Source organism: Chenopodium quinoa, unplaced genomic scaffold, assembly GCF_001683475.1.
Source record: "Chenopodium quinoa cultivar QQ74 unplaced genomic scaffold, ASM168347v1, whole genome shotgun sequence".
NCBI lineage: Eukaryota > Viridiplantae > Streptophyta > Magnoliopsida > Caryophyllales > Amaranthaceae > Chenopodium > Chenopodium quinoa.
In genome coordinates this window covers 10,638,264-10,644,461 of record NW_018744239.1, presented here as the reverse complement: position 1 = coordinate 10,644,461, position 6,198 = coordinate 10,638,264, and positions in this window count along the sequence as shown.

Below are 6,198 nucleotides of genomic sequence, written 5' to 3'. Positions count from 1 at the left end.
TGATTCATGGTTAAATGCTTGAGTACAGGCATTAGTTTAGCTTGGGGGAGTTTGATATGTCGTGTTTTGTGTATATTATTTGGCTTATTTTTAGTTAGTTTTGTTAGTTTAGTTGAGTATTTGAGTCCGTTTTGGCGTATTTTGCTTTAGTTTGGATAATTCGATGCTTTTATGGGTATTTGTGTTGTTTTTGATGAATTTAAGGAATAATGGAACTAATTTGGATGAGTTATGGATCCATGAAGTAAGCCAAGGCCCATGAAGTTGAAAGAAAAGGCCCTTTTAGAGGTAGGCACGATCGTGCCTACTATGAGGCACGTCCGTGCCTCTGAGTATACAACATCGCCTTACTGAAGACCCTAGGCACGTCCGTGCCCAGGTAAAGAAGCAAAGCACGCCCATGTTTAAACACCCAGCACGTCCGTGCCTGGAAGACAGACTCAGCAGCGTTTTTATTTTTAGAGAGGCACGTCCGTGCCTCACAATAGCACGTCCGTGCCTCCTGGAATTTCAGTGCGCCAAACTTAGGAGTTAAATCTTATCTTTTTAGGTTTATTTTATAAACCTTTTAGCCTTGTTTTTAGGACAATTCATTAATTTAAGCTTGTTTTTATTTTTATTCTCTCCTTAAGAACTAGTTCTCCATTATTATTTTCCAAGTTTTTGTAATTCAAGATTCAAGATTCAAGCTTTCTACTTTCAATTTTATTCAAGATTTGGTATTTATTTTTCATCCTTTGTTATTTAATTATGTTTTCATTATTTATTATTGTTTTTGTTTCTTTAATCATGTGTGAGTAGATTCTTTAATTCAAGGTCTAGTGTAGCCCTATTATTATTGATGCATGAATTAAATCTTTAAATTCTTTAATAACTTTAACAATTGAATTGCTAAATTGATTGTGATTATGCCAATGCTAGGTTAGACGTAACTATAGTATTGCGATTATTCCATTGTTTTTATCACAGCGAGAGTTGGGTATAAACGGATTTGAGTAAATTAATTTAGGGTTTGATTCATATCACGAGAGTAGTTATGTTTGATAATTGGGAAGTCAGAGTAATGTGTTTAATGTCTTTAATATGCATGATACCATGAGAATAGGATTGATTGTATGTTAGGGAAGCCATTGATACTCGAGAGAGATCCTTGGTATTTATTAGGGTTTACTTTTCCCCGTTCGATTGAAATCGTATGTTAAGGGTAGAATTACAATTGCATCGATAATAATTGTGGTGAAACTAGATCTTGGATGTTTTAAGTACTTGATTTAATCATCTCATTTAGTTTATTTTCGAATTCTTCTCATACTTAGTTCCTTAGATAATTGATTATAATTGATTCTTGCTTAGTAGAAATTCGAGTCTATTTAATTATTTCTGAACCTTAGTCTCTTGGGATCCGACCCTTACTTGCCAGTCTACATTAGTGGGTACTATAGTGGAGCTTCATGTAGTCAAAACTCAAAGCTCAAAGGTAAGGCATTCTGCACTAATAGGTGAAATGGGAAGATTTACCAAAAAAAAAAATACAAATTGGCGACATCAACGAAGTATTTAAGCACATTAAGGATCAGATTCGAAATACAAATGAATGATATAATATTAGGTTTTGTCTAATTTCTAGCTTTGATTTGGTGAATCGCTAAACATCGCCCGCAAATTACCATATAAAGCCCACAAATATGACTTGGTGTGACTTTATTGCCCTTTTCCTTTTAAAAAAAACACTCTACTCCTCTCTAAAAAAAATCAGAAAATCTACCTCTCTTAAAAAAATTAATTACGACAATGTTGAGGCGGCAAGGGAAAGAGGTGGCGGCGGCGACGGCGGAGGAAAGGCGGCGACCTGGTGGCAAGGTAATTATTTAATTATTATTTTTTTTTAAAAAAAAAAAAAAAAGGCGACGGTGGCGCGTGGTGGGGCGTCAGGTCCGACAGCCAACGCCGGTGGCGTGGCATCTGGCTTGGAAGCCCAGCCACCGGACTGGCGTCCAAACCAGAAGCCAGCCCATTGGTTGTGGCGTCCAGATCTGGCGCCTGTGCCTATGGGTGGGCGTCCTGTTCAGGCGCCTGCCCACTGGCTACGGCTGCCGGAGCTGGCGCCACCGCCAGTGGGTGGGCGTCCTGGCCAGGCGCCCGACCCTTTTTTTTTTTGTTTTTTTTTGTTTTTTTTTGTTTTTTTTGTTTTTTTTGTTTTTGTTTTTGTTTTTTTTGTTTTTTTTGTTTTTGTTTTTGTTTTTTTTTCTTTTTTTTGTTTTTGTTTTTTTTATTTTGCAAAATCAGAAATTTAGTTTTATTTAAAATAATTTTGTTTTATGTCTAATTTTTTTTTGTTAATGTGTCTCATTTTTTTAAAAATATTTATCAACTTTAGGTGTTTTTTTTATATATCGTGTATATTTTATTTTTATAAAATCAATTTTTTTTTGTGTTTATGTTTTATTTTTTTTATGTTTGATGTTTAAACATTTTTTATGCCTTAATTGATGTAGTATGTGGAAATTGTTTGTGTTAATGTGAAATTGTTTTTTTATTTAAAATGTGTAATACATTAGGGTATTATGTGTGTATTTGTGTTTGTGTAATATATTTGTTTTTTATTTTTTATGTTTAATTATTTGAAATAATTTTTATTTTTTTTGGAAATCATAAATTTTGTAATATATTAGGGTATTATGTGTGTATTTGTGTATGCCGTATAATATTTTTCTATGTTTAATTAGTTGAAATAATTTGAAATTTTTGTTTTGTGTCCTATTTATTTATTATGTCTTTGATTTTTTATAATCTTTATTAATTTTATGTTTATAAACATGACGATATGTTGGAAGTGTTTGTATTTTGTATCTGTAGGTAGTTATTTATTTTTCTAAAAAACTTTTGTATGTTTATACATTTTTAAATTTTTTGTAGAATTCACTGGGTCGTCATGGTGCGGGGGAAGAATGTAGAGCTTCTTAGTAGAAGCTATTCAGTGGAGAGGTCGGGGCATAGACATGTTAGATCCCGTGGTATTTCGGCCTCGGCTCGTAGAGAACGGATCCACCGTCGAGATGAGGATGACGATGACGATGATGATGCTGAGGAAGGTGACCAGGAGGAGGAGCAGGAGGAGAACGCATATGAGGATGAGGATGTGGATGATGGGAGTGGACCGTATGATGATTACGGTCCATTCAGTCAGAGGGTTGATGACATGTACGAGACACATATGGTGGAGGTGCGTAAGGGTAGGGGTGGTAGGTTTGTTAGTAGATCTGGCACATCATCTGCGTCCACTATATCTGGGGCAAGCAGGAAACGGTCGAGGGCCCTTAATGATTCTTGGGTTGTTAGGAGTGAGGTGCTCGGTGGGCCTGTTGACGGGAGTGTGATTATATGCACATATTATATTCATGTTATTAAATTTTAAAACTATGTGCAGGTGAACTGGATGCCTTTCGGCCCGAACCCTAGTGTTAGGGTACCCAGGACCTTGTACACGGGACTCATTCAGTATTGTGAGATCGTCGAGGCGTACATGCCCCAGCGTTGTCTTCGCCAGCTTGGATTTGTCCAAGTTGTCCCTCCTCCCCCGGCATGCCCGATGAAGGCGGTCCGACCTGCATCGTCAAGGGACTACGTCGTGCAATGGCCGGATATCATGACTGGGACGTGGGACCAGTTTCCGATGGTGGCCCTCTTATGGACTGCGGAGTTGCAGAGGCCGCCCTCTGGGGTTCCTCCCATGTGTGACCACTACTACATGGAATGGTTCAACCGGTATTCGCACCCGAGGTTGATCGCAGATCTCGACCACAACGATGATGATTATATGCCACCGCCTACTGCCATGGAAGCGGTATGTCTCATAAAATATTTATCGTTGTTTTTTAATTAAGTTTTATATGTTGTTATTGTATTTCATCTTTTATTTTTTGTTGTATGCAGTGGATGGGAAAGATAATGCAGGACGTACAGAAACTCTCTCTGGAGAAGGACAGCATGAGTGCAACAGTGAGAGCTGTTGTTGATAGTCTGGAACAGACCCTTGCGCATTGGGAGTCGGCGTCGAGGAGGGATTACTGATGGTTTTGTCATTTTATTTATAGAGCACTTTAAATATTATCGTTTTAATTTATTAAATTGGACATTATGTTTTAAGTTTGTAACATTTTAGATTGTTCTTTTAGCTTTCAACTTTGACATATTATCCTTGCTGTTTTTAAATTTTGACATAATCGTTCGTGGATCCGCGCAACTTGCCCATGCAACATATAGAATGCAGTAAGCAATACAATATAAAAAATTAATTTTCTCATTAAAAGAGCAACGTACAAATAAGGTTACATAGGAAGAATGTAAACATGAAAAACTAAAATGCAGCTAGGGTGTTCCATTCGTGGATCCGGTCATGAAAAACCTGAGTTGCTGTCTGACGTTGTAGATGTGTCTTCGGTTTGGATGGTCTTCTGGAAATTTCTCTAACACAGATGCTAATATTTTAGCAGGCTTGACTTGAGCATCACTCATTTCTTTCACAACTAGTTTCGCAGCAGGACTTAAGCCGCTCAGCTGTCGATGACCCTCTTCATATACTATCATCTCATGGTTGTGATACCCCCATTTAGAGTAACCAATCACTTCCCAACCGTCACGATTCCGTAGTTGTCGGAGCTTTACTCTGAACTCACACCCACAACCTTTCCGCTTTGTATCAAACCGAGTGGCTGTACGAAAATCTCTTTCTTCTCTTTTGCGATAACGGTCACATCTCAAAATGCGATCCATTCTACCATCCCGTTGAGATTTATGAGTTACTACTACTAAGCAAAATCCAGCTGCAATTGCAACCTGTTTTGCCCAATCAATCGCTTGTTGAGCTTCTTCGAATGGACCATCATGTCCAAATATCCCACTGTAATCATTTCCATCTCCACCATAATCCTGCATCAATTATATATTATAATAAATACATTTAACGGATAATACATATAATTTCTATATTTACACAGAATTAACACAAAAAAAAAACATAATTATGTATAATATTATTCATACACATACACATACAAATTTTAAACACAATCATTTATAAAAGTCACATAAACAATTAAATATTTTGGTATACATTAACACAAATCTACTCACTACATACATAAACACATTAAATTATTAAACATAATTTAAAAAAAAAACACAATTTTGAATTTTCAATTTGAAATAAATTTAAAAAAAAAAAAAACCATTTCCAATTTTTTTTTAATACAATTTCGAATTGTCAAACTTAATTTTAAAAAAAAACCTTTCTCAACAATCAAACTTAATTTTTAAAAAAACCCAATTCGAATTTTCAAACTAAATTTTTAAAAAATACCATTTCGAATTTTCAAACTTAATTTTAAAAAAACCTACTTCGAATTTTCAAAATTAATTTTAAAAAAACCCATTTCGAATTTTAAAAAAAACATTTTCGATTTTTTTTTTTTTAAAAAAAAAATATAGGTGGCGTCTGGCCAGGATGCCAGTCTGGTGGTCTGGGCGTCTGGGCTGGACGCCGGTGTGGTGGTTCTGGCGTCTGGCTTGGACGTCCATGCTACGGTAAGGGCGTCCATCCTAGGCGCCGGAGCCACTCCTACGGTAAACCGTGAATTTTAACGGTGACTTACCTCGTTTTCCGTCGATGACGACGTACCTCCGGCGTCCCCCGCATCTCCGGCCTGCCCTCCGGTCTCCCCCGACGAGCCTGTACGGCTCCACATTTTTTGAAATCGAGATTTGTTCAATTTTAGAAAATGGGCATAATTGTCACACCAAGTCATATTTGTGGGCTTTATATGGTAATTTGCGGACGATGTTTAACAAATCCCTTGATTTGAGGTTTTTTCGTTCAGTGCTTTACAAACTGTATTTTAGGTTTTTGTAAATTAATGGAATTTACGAAACCAGAATTTTTTAAAGCGAATTACTAATTTACTCTACACAATTTAATTGTGAGTTTCATTTAAAATAATCTTATAGTTTGATTAATTTGATTTATGAATGGAGTTGCGCTATGTTTGGCACTATGTGAAACTAAAGGTTTTTACTTGCAACAAATATCTAGCCAAAAATCGAGTACCATAAGACCCAATCAGGTAAAATTGGTTATCCGGGTCAGGTCGTGGGCCAACTTATTAACAAGTCGAGAATCCGGGTATTCGCTTTTTCAAAGAC